This window comes from Sceloporus occidentalis, unplaced genomic scaffold (assembly GCF_023333645.1).
Source record: "Sceloporus occidentalis isolate IW3139 unplaced genomic scaffold, rSceOcc1.0.p SCAF_2, whole genome shotgun sequence".
In the NCBI taxonomy this organism is placed as follows: domain Eukaryota; kingdom Metazoa; phylum Chordata; class Lepidosauria; order Squamata; family Phrynosomatidae; genus Sceloporus; species Sceloporus occidentalis.
Genome location: NW_028316982.1, coordinates 257,458,561 through 257,471,759, shown reverse-complemented (window position 1 = coordinate 257,471,759; position 13,199 = coordinate 257,458,561). Strand labels below are relative to the sequence as shown.

Here is a 13,199-nt window from a genome sequence, read left to right as displayed (position 1 = left end):
GCTTCGCAGAGCTAACGCTGCTGAAATGGAGCTCCTTCCTGTGATGTTCAGGCTGCCTTAGGAAATGGATGCAATTTCCACACTAGCATTTCTTTAGTTCTGCTTGGCTTCTGGGAGGATCATGTACTATAACATGTCCTCTTCCCACATCCTTCTCATGTTGTAACAGGGATATGGTAAGGAAGTGCATTGTAATAGCACAGACTAAAGTGAGAAGAGAGCCACAGAAATGTTCTATATATTATACACACCATGGTAACAGAGTTCTGGGCTGCACTTCAAGAACTCAGTGTTGGCTATGTGTTGGAAAGCAGCAAGTGAGATGTGCTAATTTATGACATGCATGGAACATTTGGAAAAACTGCTCTTCTGTCCACCTCTAGTGTGAAGTGGTAATGTTCTGAGAGAGTCTGGCTTGTCAAGTTATAGAGTGTCCATCCAAAGATCCATCTGTGAAACAGGACGTTGGTTCTGGTGGGAGTGTTTGATTAACATGGGTCCAAATCACACTGCAGAAATCATCCAGGCTGAGACTGCTTTGACTGCCCTGCCTCAGTGCTAGGGAATCTTGGGGATTGTACTTTGTTGTGGCACCAAAGCTCTCTGACATAGACGGCTAAATATCTCACAACACTACAATTTACAGAATTCCCTACCATTGAACTAGGGTAGTTAAAGCAGTCTCAAACTGGATTGTTTTTGCAGTGTGTTTTGGACCATAGTCAATAAGGAAGACAGTATTCTTGAGGGCAAGAGTTCATCAGGGGCTGGAAATAATAGCCCAAGGCAAATCACAAAAACTCAACAGACAGAGGGGGAAAAGGCAGATGGGGGAATGGCCCATGGTCTTAGATGTCTCTATACTAATGCACAGAGCATGGGGAAGAAATAAACAAAACAAATAGAATAGGCATCACTGAAACTTGATAAGATGAGTCTCAGGATTGGAATATAGTAACAGAGAGGTATAACCTATTTCAGAGAAATAAGCTAAACAGGAAGGAAGATAGAGTAGCATTATAAATTAAGAATGTGTACATCTGTGAACAAATCAATGACTTAAATACTAGAAGCCAAGTTGAGAGCATATGAGTAAAAATTAAGGGGGAGAGAAAGAACAGGGATGTGGCAATGGGAGTCCAATACAGACCTCCAAGCCAAAATGAGGATTTGGATGATGTCTTCCTGGAATAGTTCGCCACACATTCATATAGGAGGGCTGTAGCAGTAATAAGGGATTTCAACTATTGTGATATTTGTTGGAAGGCAAACTCTGCCAGAAATTTATGTTCAATAAATTCCTCACTTACCTGGCAGACAATTTCATTGTCCAGAAGGTGGAAGAGGCAACTAGGGGATCCACGATTTTATATCTGAGCCTAACCGACAGTGATAATCCAGTTAACAGGGTTGAAATGGCAGGATCCTTATGTGGGAGGAACCATGTTCTCCTGGAGTTTATTATACAGTGGAAAGGGGAAGCCAAGCATAGTCAGACATGCATTCTAGACTTTAAGAAAGCTGAATTCAGAAAACTTAGGGAAATACTGGCAGCAATGCCATGGTCAGGAATACTAATAGAAAAGGGGGTTCATGTGGGATAGGAAACTTCTTAAAAGTGAAATATTGAAGGCACAATTTCAAACTGTTCCAATGAGGAGGAAAAATGGGAGCTATCTAAAGAAACTAGGATGGATGTCTAAAGAACTTTCAACTGATCTAAAACTCAAAGGGGACATGTACAAGTAATGGAAAAAGAGAGAAATCACCAAAGAAGAATTCAAACAAATAACCAGCTTGTGTAGGGAGAAAGTCTGAAAAGCTAAAATACAGAATGAGCTCAGGCTTGCTTCAAATGTTTAAAACATTGAAGGAGGCTTTTTTTGGTTATATAGCAAAAAGGAAGAACATGGAAATGGCAGAGCCTCTGCATGGAGAAGATCAGAGAAAAGGCAGAACTACTCAACACATTCTTTGTCTTGGTCTTCTCTGAAAAGGAGAATACAGCTCAACTTATGGAAAATGGAGCAGATGATACAGTAGGGGAAATGCAGCACAGAATAGGTAAATAGGTAGTACAGGAATACCTGGCTATTCTAAAGACTGAGGGCCGGGAACTATCTATTTACCAATTTGTAAACCATTCTGAGAGCATTTCTGAAGAGCAGAGTATAACTACAATAAACAAAACAAAACAAAACAAGCTGCACCAACAGACGTATAGTGTCTAAATCAAAGGATGCAATAGTACTACTCTATTCTGCTTTGGTCAGACCTCTCCTGAAATAATGTGTCCAATTCTAGGCACTGCAGTTCAAGGAGGATATGGACAAGCTGGATCGTGCCCAGAGAACGAGCAAAATGGTGAAACGTCTGGAAACCATGCCCTATGAGGAGCAGCTTAGGGAGCTGGGTATGTTTAGCCTGGAGAAGAGAAGGAAGAACTTTCTGATGGTAAGAGCTGTTTGACAGTAGAACATGCTGCCTTGGAAGGTGGTGGAGTCTTCTTATTTGGAGGTTTTTAAACAGAGGATGGGTGGCCATCTGTCGAGGGTGCTTTGATTATGTATTCCTGCATAGCAGAGGGTTGGACTGGAGTGCACTTGCAGTCTCTTCCAATTCTAGTTTTCTGTGATTCTATGAAAAGAATTAAACTCCATTTGTTAAACTGAAGTATGGGTTGCTGTTGTTTTTGTGAACATAGTTCATACTTTTGTGATCAACTAGTTATTCGTCTTTTTGTTTCTTTGTATTTTGAAATGGTTAGACATTGTGAAACTTTTTTCCCAACTTAAAATAAGTAATAGCATATATGCAATAGTGTTCTATTAGCCTATGTGAGCTCAAGAATTTTGGAAAGGTTTTTGCCTGATTTGGGGGCAAAACAGACCACCCTGAAGGGGTGGCTTTAAGCCACCCCTAACAAAGCCAGATTAGGGCTGCAGTAACTGTACACCATGGCCCCAAGCCCCCTTTTTGGTGGCTGAAAAAGGAGTGGCAAACAGCTGCTCCTTTTTCTGCTAGCAAAAGGCCAGCTTTTCTGCCTCTCTGGCGGCATGTGGCATATAAATGCTGTGTCGTCAAAGCACCCAGAAGCTGGCTCCCATGTAAACAGCCAGGTGGCTTGAAGCTGGTTTCTGGGCATCTTGGGGGTGTGCCACGCCCCCAAGCTGGCTGGAAGCTGGCTTTTTATGCTGGTCTGTTCTGGCCCCGGATCTCAATCTGGCAAATCCTAGTAGGTGTGGAACAAAGCCTGGAGCGTGGCTTTGGTGCGACTTCTGGACTCTTAGGACGCATGCATAATTGAAACACCATACCTCCACTGTGACTCGAAGCAGCTTTATTTTGGCTGTTTGTAACAGGCCAATGTAATTTCCATAGAAAGCATGTAGTAAGTCACTTGTACATCTAAAATGTACACAGCCATCTACTCTCATGACAGTTCACCTGTCTTCCAAACTATGTGTTAAAGTTGTGTATGTAACAAATTCTTTGCAGTTCAGGTAAATGGCTTGGTTGGATTGTACCTAATGCTAGCCACTAGCTAAATGCATATAGGCAGAGAATCTTGCTAGATCTCAGCCAGGGCATTTTTAAATCAGAGCTATCCTGAAAGCAAAGCTGTACTAACCAATTAATCACAGGAACAGACTTCAAAAATACATGCTGGGAGATAAATTCGTCTCAAAGGTTCTCCCAGCAGCTCTTCCACCAAGATGAGAAAGAAATAGAAAGCAGGCTCAGCAACACAGCCCTCTTATGAAGCCAGTTCTTTTACCTCTCCCAAACAGCCAGATAGCAGCCATTTCACCATTCAAACTATACAATTATAGCATTATGATTCCACTAGCACCATCATGGTTGCACCCTTGCAATCCTGAGGTTTGCAGTTTGGTGAGGGACTAGCAATCTGACAGGTATCTAAACACCCCTCCTAAGATTCCATGGGATGTTGCCATGTCTGTTAAAGTGAAATCAACATATAATTGCAAAGTGTGGAAAGACCCTAAGTCTAAGAATCTCATAACTTTTGCTTTCATATTTTAATTTCACTATTTCCCTCCATGCATCCTTTTCCTTTTCCACCATGTATTTTTCGATTGCATGCCTGAGAGCAGAGTCCTTCCTGTTCCAGAGTGGTGTATATACAGTGGGTTTTTGGTAACTGCTGGGATTTGGAAACCAAAATCCATGGATGCTCAATTTCCATTAAATACAACCGGAGAGTAAAATGGTGTCCCTCATATGAAATGACAAAATCAAGGATTGCTTTTTGGAATTTATTTATTTGCATATTTTTAAGCTGTAGATGGCTGAATCCTTGGATGCAGAATCAATGGATAAGGCTGACAGTATTTAATAAATGAATAGAAGATACATAATAGTGCAACTTCCAGCTTAGAAGTTAGATTCACTTTCTTTGTCTTAAGGAAAGAGCAAATGGGTTTATATCAAAGTGTGGGGGAAAGCTGAAGAAAATGTCACAGCAAAGGCTGCTGATATGCTACAAGAGATGGGCAAGCTTTGTAACTCAGAAGGCCACACCACTCCATTTTGGCACCCTCCGGAGCTTCACTGGGCCACACCAATGTCATTCCTGTTCACAGCTAAACAACTTGGTGGAAGTGACCACATCAGCAACAGGGGGTGGAGAGCACACATTGAGGCTGTTAAAAGCAGAAGAGCTTGAGCCATACAGTGGTAACCTGGGTTGATTCTAGCTATGGTGAAATTAGGCTTGGAGTCACATTTATCAACCCCTTAGAACTAAAGTGGGCAATCCTGTGGTTCTGTGAATGGAGGCTCTCTAACTTCAACTGCCAATACCCCTTTTCTCTAATGCTTCAACATCCAGAATTTGAAGAGAGACTGCATTCAGAAACTGGGATTGCTCAATAGGAACATTAATTTCTGTACAGCATAAGAGAAGTTATGGCGGAGGCTTGAGGATCACTGTTCATCTGTGTGCAACCATAAATGAGTAGATGTGTGCTGGAAATCGAAGCAGCCCTGCAGATGTCAGAGTTGTTTCTAAGTATTCTTTGACATTTAAAGATGGAATCCTTCTGTCCAAGAAACCAGAGAAACTGCCAGTAGTGTCAAACAATGTAATAGTAACCAAGAAAAACATGTCTCCAGTTTCCTCTGACAATGCTTTCCCGATCCAATGTACTGTAGAATACAAGGCAACATTTGTTTCTTAGTCTAGCACTTCTTTGTGTAATAAACCAGCTCCAACAATAACCAACTTTTAAAAAATTAATTAAATCACATCAGGAAATGGGATGGGCACATTTTGTGGACTTCGGATACAGAAGAGTTAGCCATACAATATTCAATACTTTCTGCAGCAAGAGCTCTATGCACCACAAACTGATACTCCATGCCAAGTTGTATGAGGCTGGCTTGAGGGCAGCCAACATGGGAGGATCATTCTTATATGGGTCACAGTTCAGAATTCTTGTTTTCATAACAAATGTACAGTAGTTTGAATACACACCTAAATATCATGCCAGATCAGCTCACTCTGCAAACTATTAAAACATGTAAGACATCTCCAATACAGAACAGCAGCCAATCCTCCCTCTGCAATCTGATCTGTCATCAGGAACTCATTTGGGAATTTATTAAGTTTTCTCTGTTAGGGCTCATTTAGACTGTTCTCCCTAGATCTTTTAACTCACTTCTGTCATGGATTTCATTTGTCAATGCGATCAAAAGGTAACATGAAGATGGGAGGGGAAAAGCAAGATGAGGAATGTACTTTTCTCTCTTCAGTGACATTCAGCATAGTTAGATACAAATGCAGCAAAAAATGACGAGAGAGAATGGAGACTGGGGGTTGGGGATATTATTTTAATGCTTCAACACATTTCAAAGAAAAGGTTCCCTGCAAGCAGAAAATTAGCACAGCATACGATCTCTGCTACAACCTTTCTTCCACCTCCTGCTGATTTGCCACTTTTGTATTTGTAAAAGGTTGTTTTTAATATGAAGGAAAGCATTTAAAACTTGTCACATCCTCCTCTTTGGTCTAAAGCACTATAATCCACTTTATCACCTAAGACCTAATTCATCCTGCTGCCTGAGGGGAACAGGACATGCATCTCTCCATTCAAAAAGCAAGCATAAACGGATGGCCCATAATTATGAGTTACATAGGCCAGCTTACGGCAGAAGCCCAGAAATGTTGAGAAGGTGTAAGAGGAAGGCTCAAAACCATATATGTTACCATCTTCTGGGATATTTCTTAAAATAGTGTTACATTTGCAAAACTATTTAAATGTTTTATGATGTTTGTATTCTGCTTCATTTAATAAACTCTTTCAGCTGTTCACATTAATATACTCATATAATACAAAAACAAACAATATGAAAAAACAGAGCAAAGAAAATAACCACTACTGGCTCAGGTCCAGGCAATTTGGCAGGCTATATCTCCCTATATGAGCTGGCCTGGGCTCTGAGAAGAGCCCTGGTGGTGCAGTGGTTAAATGCCTGTACTGCAGCCACTCACTCACAAACCATAAGGTTGTGAGTTCAATCCCAGCCAAGGGGGCTGAAGCTTGACTCAGGCTTGCATCCTTTCCAGGTCGCTAAAATGAGTACCCAGATTCTTGGGGGCAATTAGCTTACACTTTGTTAACTGCTTAGGGAGTGCTTAAGTGCACTGATAAGCGGTATAGAAAAGTACTTGCTATTGCTATTGAAAACCTTAGGAGGGGCCCTTCTCAGTCCCAACCCCCATCACAAGCACAGTTGGTGGGGATACAAGAAAGGGCCTTCTCAGTGGCTGCCCCTAGAGTCTGGAACTCCCTTCTCAGGGAGGCCAGAATGGCCCCTTCCTCATTGTCCTTCCGCTGACAGGTTAAAACCTTATTATGCAGACAGGCTTTTGAAACAGAATATTTTTAAAGAACGGGTGGGGGTGTTATATTGTTTTAAATTATTTTAATAAGCAATCTATTTTAATACTGTAATAATTTAATTCTATTTTAATTTACCATTTTTCTAGCTTTTTAATTGTATTGTTCTTTTAATAGTAGTGTTCTGGTCCCAGTTCTGGGAAAAGAGTGGGATACTACCACCACTACTACTAATAATAATAATGATAATAATGATAAAATATTAATAAATGTTTGCAAGAGACATATGATTTCCACCTCTCCCACTTGATAGAGAGAGTGTTCTAGAAACTATTGGTGCCACCACTGAAAAGGCCTGCTTTTATAATGCTAGCTTACAACATTTTGTGGCTGTAGGACCAGTAGTATCTGCTTATAGTGCCAACTGCAAATTAATGCTTTGCTGTTCTCTTGGGCATATATCATCTAAAGCCAACACACCTCCCAACCATCATGCATGAAATGTTTCCAGCAGGACTGCTTGACTGTTGGTGGTGATAACTGGAGGCAATACAAGTTGGGGCCAGTTATAGTACCAACAAACACAGTCTCCATATGAGAATTCTCAGCACCTTAAGAAGGTAAAAACAGTTCTCAGGGTTCCTAGAAGGAAAAGCTTTAAAGGGGTAACAACAAAATAGAAAACTCATATATGTTTATAGTACAGATAGACCCATGGGAACGAACGAACTTAGTACCCTGGTTATATGAAAGAAAATTCAGGGCAGTTCTGTCATCAAGCAATCTTTTATGTGACAACTGAGGATACAGTCTTATGGATAGGCATTTCTATCATAAATGATACAGCATAAACACTGAAACAACAGGAGCACTGTCAAGCACTGTCATAGTTAAGTGCTTCTGGATCAACTCAATAAAGCCATTATTTTAAAGCTGTCCCAGCAACTACCAGAATAGTTCAGAATGTATACATAGCCCTTGGCGAAACAGATACACAGGTACCTACTGCTTCTTATCTTGGAAGGTAATCTTTAAAAATGTAGGAGCTCTAAGATTTATGCAGAATGCAAACAGTAACATCAGAGTACAGTATTAGTAAAAACCTACCTCAATTGTCAATTAAAAGGGTTGAAGTTCATGTTAAATTGTAGAGTTCTTTTTTTCTTTCTCTTCTATTCTCTCTCTCTCTTTTTCTTTATTTTTTAAAAAAGTAGCCTATTTGAAGTGGAATATTGGCACTTATCTGTTCTCCAGTGAATGACAGACACTTCGTGGAGTAAGGTGCGATTCTTCAGAAGCATGGATAAAGGGGTTAAGAAAAGAGAAAATACTTTAAAAGAGAAAATACTTAGAAGCTGTCCATTTCTCCAATAATGACAATAGTTGAGAAAAAAATTAATTTTGCAGCTTGGGCTATCTTTCATCTTTGTACGTTTTTGATGTATCCTTAAGTATGTAAAGTGTAAAATGCTGCACAAAATTGGGAGTACTAGAACTAGTTCTAGGTACCACATAGTAAGAGCAACATAGACAAACATGTCTAGAGGGTGGTGGATAAGGATGAGGAACAGTCTGGAAACAAAGCCATATGGAACAGTTGAAAGAGCTGGATATGTTAACTGGCAGATAAGAAGCTTAAGGGAAGGCATGGCAACAATAGACTTCAGATACCTGAAAAGATGTCATGGAAAAGACAGAACAGATTTGTTATTTTGCTTTGGGGGCAGACCTAAAACCAATAGATTGGAGTTTCAGGGAAGCAGATTTTAGTTCAAGAAACTTCTACAGAAAGCTTCAGGAGGTGATAAGCTTTTTTTCATCAGAAGGCATTTAGGCAGAGACTGGATGGTCATCTGTCAGGGATGCTACACTTACAGCCTACTCTATAGATAATGTGAGTTGGACCAAATGGCCGCCAAGGTCCCTTCCAAACCTATGATCGCATTGAAGTATTTATTATACAGAGATCCTCATCAGGTGGCCACAGCTCCTTATGAGTGGCAAACCCAGGCCTGCTTCTTCATAATGTGTAAAATGAACCTAGAAATCAGACCACAGAATTTGATAAGGACCCTGGCATTCTCCTCTGAAGCAGTGCCATCTAAACACAGTCTGTACAACTATATTGTACACTTACTCATTCAACTGTAAAGTTCCAACAGGATTTCTCAACTTTTAATCAAGGTGATACCTGATATCCAAACTGCTGTTTAAGACAGACAACCTCTTGTTTCCCAGCCAGTGTCAGAGTTAAGAACACATGTTTTACAGCCACATCTAAAACCTGCCTGAGCTCTAAATGCTGGCCAGTATTCCCCATCCCAAGAAAACCAGTTCTGCATAGCAGCTACAGATACAACTTTCATTGTGGAAATAAATACTATTACATTATATAATGCTACTGTGTAACTTACTGTAAATCTAAGTACAATACTGTATCCATTTGCTGTGTAAAACTGACACACATTCTGAGGCTGATTACAGATCAGGCAAGTTCTGGATTTCTCTGCAGTGAAAAAAAGTTCATTTGGATGGGAAGTAATTTGCACAAAGATGCCTTGTGTCATTCAAAGTGGGAAACACATTTTAATACCTCTACATATAGGAAGGGAGGAAGGAGAGTTAGACAAAAATAGATTACCATGAATGACCTAGATCTAGCACAAATGACACACAAAGTTCAAGTGATATGCATGTTTTAACAGCATGCATATCTTATCAGTATATTCATGTCTTAAGACTGGCCACATCTCCCTGTTAAATGTACACTCTTCAGCAAACTTATTTTTGTTCCTATGATATGATAGCCTAATTCCAGCCAATGCAGGAATTGACTGCTAACACTTTCCTGATGGATGGCCTACATTTAAAGGTCTGCCATCTTTCCTGGTACTCTGTTGAAATGATTTTACTACCAAAGAGTCCATCCTAATGTTTAGAATATCTTTTCTCCTAATTTAAAACCATTAACTGGATATTACTATATGAAAGCAGCAGCAGAAAACAATGTTGCTTCATCTTCTATCTGATAACTCCTCCAATAAAGATGACTCTCATATTGTCTCTTAGAGTACACAGCAGCAATAGGAATACAACATATTGTTTTGGCTAAAAATTGTCAGGAATTATTGATCATAAATTTAAAGCAAAGGCAAAGTATTCTACAGATATTTTCTTCAGAGTCTGGAAAAAACATGTAAGTACCCATTTGCACAAACAACAGTGACTGCCACAGAGCCTATTCTCAAAGAATATTATGTATTAAGAGATGCCCAGACTACAGCCTGAGTCAAATAAGGACTGTGGGAGGCAAAATGAAGAGCTCCAAGACTGTCCTCCCCATAATGCCCTGTGAGCAATGTTTTCTGATGTCAGCCTTGCTCACAAGGGCATTTGGGGGTGGGGTGGGAGTCCTATTGGCCACATCTTCATACAGTTTTCATCCTGAGTGTGAACAGGGAAAACAATTTGCCCCCTCTCCCCAAATGGGCTGCAAGATTAAATTTGGCACCATCCTTTCCCCCCCAAAGATTTGCATTCATGCACAATGGTGCCATTCTTTTTTTAGTTTAATGCTGTAACTTCTAAAAACAAGCTTCATTTATATACTGCTTCATACCGCCTAAGCAGTGTCTAAGCGGTTTACAACTGTAAGCTAATTTGCCCCCAACAGTCTGGGTACTCATTTTAACGACCTCCTCAGAAGGATGCAAGCCTGAGTCAAGTTTGAGCCCTTTTGTTGGTCTTGAACTCACAACCTTATGGTTTTGAGTGAGTGGCTGCAGTACAGGCATTTGACCACTGCGCCACCAGGGCTCCTACCTCCTTTGTATAAAAATTATCAATTCTTTCATTGCTCTTTCTATTGAATTACTATATTAATACTAAGACTGGGTGGGTGCTGTCTTTTAACCTTTACCTTGAAGTCCAACTTCATAACTTGCCCCTCCTCTTTACCATTTCCAAAATTTTTAATTAAACTGGTATTAAAGGGTGAAACAGGAATGTCTTGATGCTTAAAGTAAAAATAACTTCCTCATCTTAGCGTATGCAGTAATCTATGCAGTAGCAAAGCCAGGGTGAAATTGGATTGATGCATGTCCAGAAAAATCATTATCATCCATGAATACTTTGAGCTGAACAGCTACAAATCACTTAAGCATCCCTTCCCCATACACTAATGGCCAACAGCTGATGTAAAATCAACAGGGTCCAAGTAAAGCTTCATAAACCCTTTCTGCAAGATATTCAGAATTTCCATTAGTATGTTGGTTGCACTTAGTTCTACTTCTTTCACTGGTGCTGTGAAAGTACTGGAGCAGAACTTTAACGCTGTAATTGGTTAGATGGAGGAAGCTGGATAAGATGGAGATTCTGCACATTGATGGCTTCTGTATCTGAGAACTGGCTAAGCAACTTATTTTGGATGGGGATGCACTTCTCCAGAAGTAGCAGATGCATAGCTTGGAAGTACTCCTAGACCCATCCTGTCATTGGAAGACCAGATGGGCTCCATTGCTTAGAATGCTTGAAGCCAACTTCTGTTGATCTGCTAGCCATGTCCTTTTCAGGACAAGGATAATCTAACCACAATAGTACATGAACTGGTCACTTCCAGATTACACCACTGTCATGTGTTCTACACGGGGTTGCCCTTTGAGATAGCAATAGCAAGTACATTTCTATACCGCTTATCAGTGCACTTAAGTACTTCCTAAGCAGTTCACAACGTGTAAGCTAATTGTCCCCAACAAGTTGGGTACTCTTTTAGCGACCTATGGAAAGATACAAGGCTGAGTGGACCCTGAAGCCCTGCCTGGGATCAAACTCACAACCTTGTGGCTGTGAATGGCTGCAGTACTGGCATTTAACCACTGCAACACCAGGGAACCAGATGACTTGGAGGTTGCAGTGAGTACAAAACACAGTAGGTAGATTGTTGATGGAAACACTGCATAAAAAAACATGCAACACCAGTCTGGCTGGTGTTACAAGACAAGACACTGGCTTCCAAGACACCTCTGGTCTAAATTCAAAGTATGGTGGTGATAATATTTAAGTCCTAAATAGCTTGAGGCCCCAATACTTGAAAAAGTGCCTCTCCCCATATCTACCTGCCTGGGGACTGAAGTCTGCAGGAGAGGCTCTCCTGTGTCCCACCAGCAGGAGCAATAGTGTAGCAGCGTGTACAAGAAGGGCTTCTCTGGAGTTTATCATACAAAGGAGATTGGGAGTTTATCCCATGAGTATCCTGGAAAAATCGCGTAATTACACAAAACGATTTCCCACAACATCGTACAAAACCCGCCATTAAAGTGGTCAAAAAGACTTCTTTTAACATGTCAAGTTGTCTAATATGCCTGTTTGTATGTCTGTTTAAACTATTGTTTTACTATTTTATATTTGTTAAATTGATGAAACTGATTCTATTGTACACTACTGTAAAACTGTATGATGTAGAGTATTGTATCATTTATATTAATCCCAATTTTTTTTTTTGGGGGGGGGGGGGGAAGGAACATAAATAAATACAATATTTTTATATAATCAAAAGAAACAATCATGACTTAAAGTAATATTTGCCACTTTCTGGACCCAACCAGCTACTCTCTTGTAAATAAGTTCAACTGGCCAAGCTGGGTAAGTCTCATGTCTCCAAGTACCCTGTCTGTATTCACAGACTGTAGTCTAGGTTGTTCATGAGTCTAGATGACATTCTATAGATAACACAATCCAGTATGACTTCCTTATGCTCTGCAAAATGAACAGTGCATTATTATTTATATCTACACTGATATGCATCAAATGTTACATAGTGAGAGAAAGCCACTCTCCCAAGCATTGAAGAATCATACTGTATTAGTGGTTTGCTGAGAAAAACATTCAGGACAGGTCCATCTAGTTACTCTCCTTCCCCTTCTTTGTTAACAAAATAAATTTGACTGATAACAATATCAATTCAGCCATGCTTCTCCCTCATACCTTTGAAAATAAAGTTATCTGTGTGTGTGCATGTGTGCATGCATGCACACACACATACTCATGTCACTTCACCTGAAGGGCATTCCTCTAATCAAAATAAACCCCTTTATGTTGGGTTTCTTCTAGAGGCAAAAAAATGCTTACAGGCAATGGTTTTGATAAGAAAAATATCCCCCAGGGAGTGAGATAAGAAATGCATAGTAAACATTTATCATTGACACAGATAGGAGTTCAGGGACAGATAGAATAATACCAATCTGGAGAAAACCATACATATGACCGAGCAACAGGATTGGCTAAAAACCTTTTGGTTGCTGGAGGCAAAAAGACAAGACTGGTTAAGAAATCTGT

At 40.1% G+C, this 13,199-nt stretch overlaps 1 protein-coding gene across 4 annotated transcripts in view; it reads right to left on the bottom strand.

The window, feature by feature from the left end:
- Positions 1-13,199, bottom strand: part of SESN3 (sestrin 3) — a 64,914-nt gene that overhangs the window by 34,574 nt on the left and 17,141 nt on the right. The window contains exons 2-3 of one of the 4 annotated variants that reach the window (XM_089512803.1): positions 9,281-9,372; positions 7,974-8,155 (exon numbers count right to left, since the gene is read on the bottom strand). The exons of 1 other annotated variant lie outside the window; for it this stretch is intronic. The gene's annotated coding sequence lies outside the window, so the exon portion shown is untranslated. Of the gene's footprint in view, positions 1-7,973; positions 8,156-9,280; positions 9,521-13,199 lie in introns of those variants that run through there. 2 more of the 4 variants (XM_089512804.1, XM_089512805.1) reach the window with 2 other exon arrangements.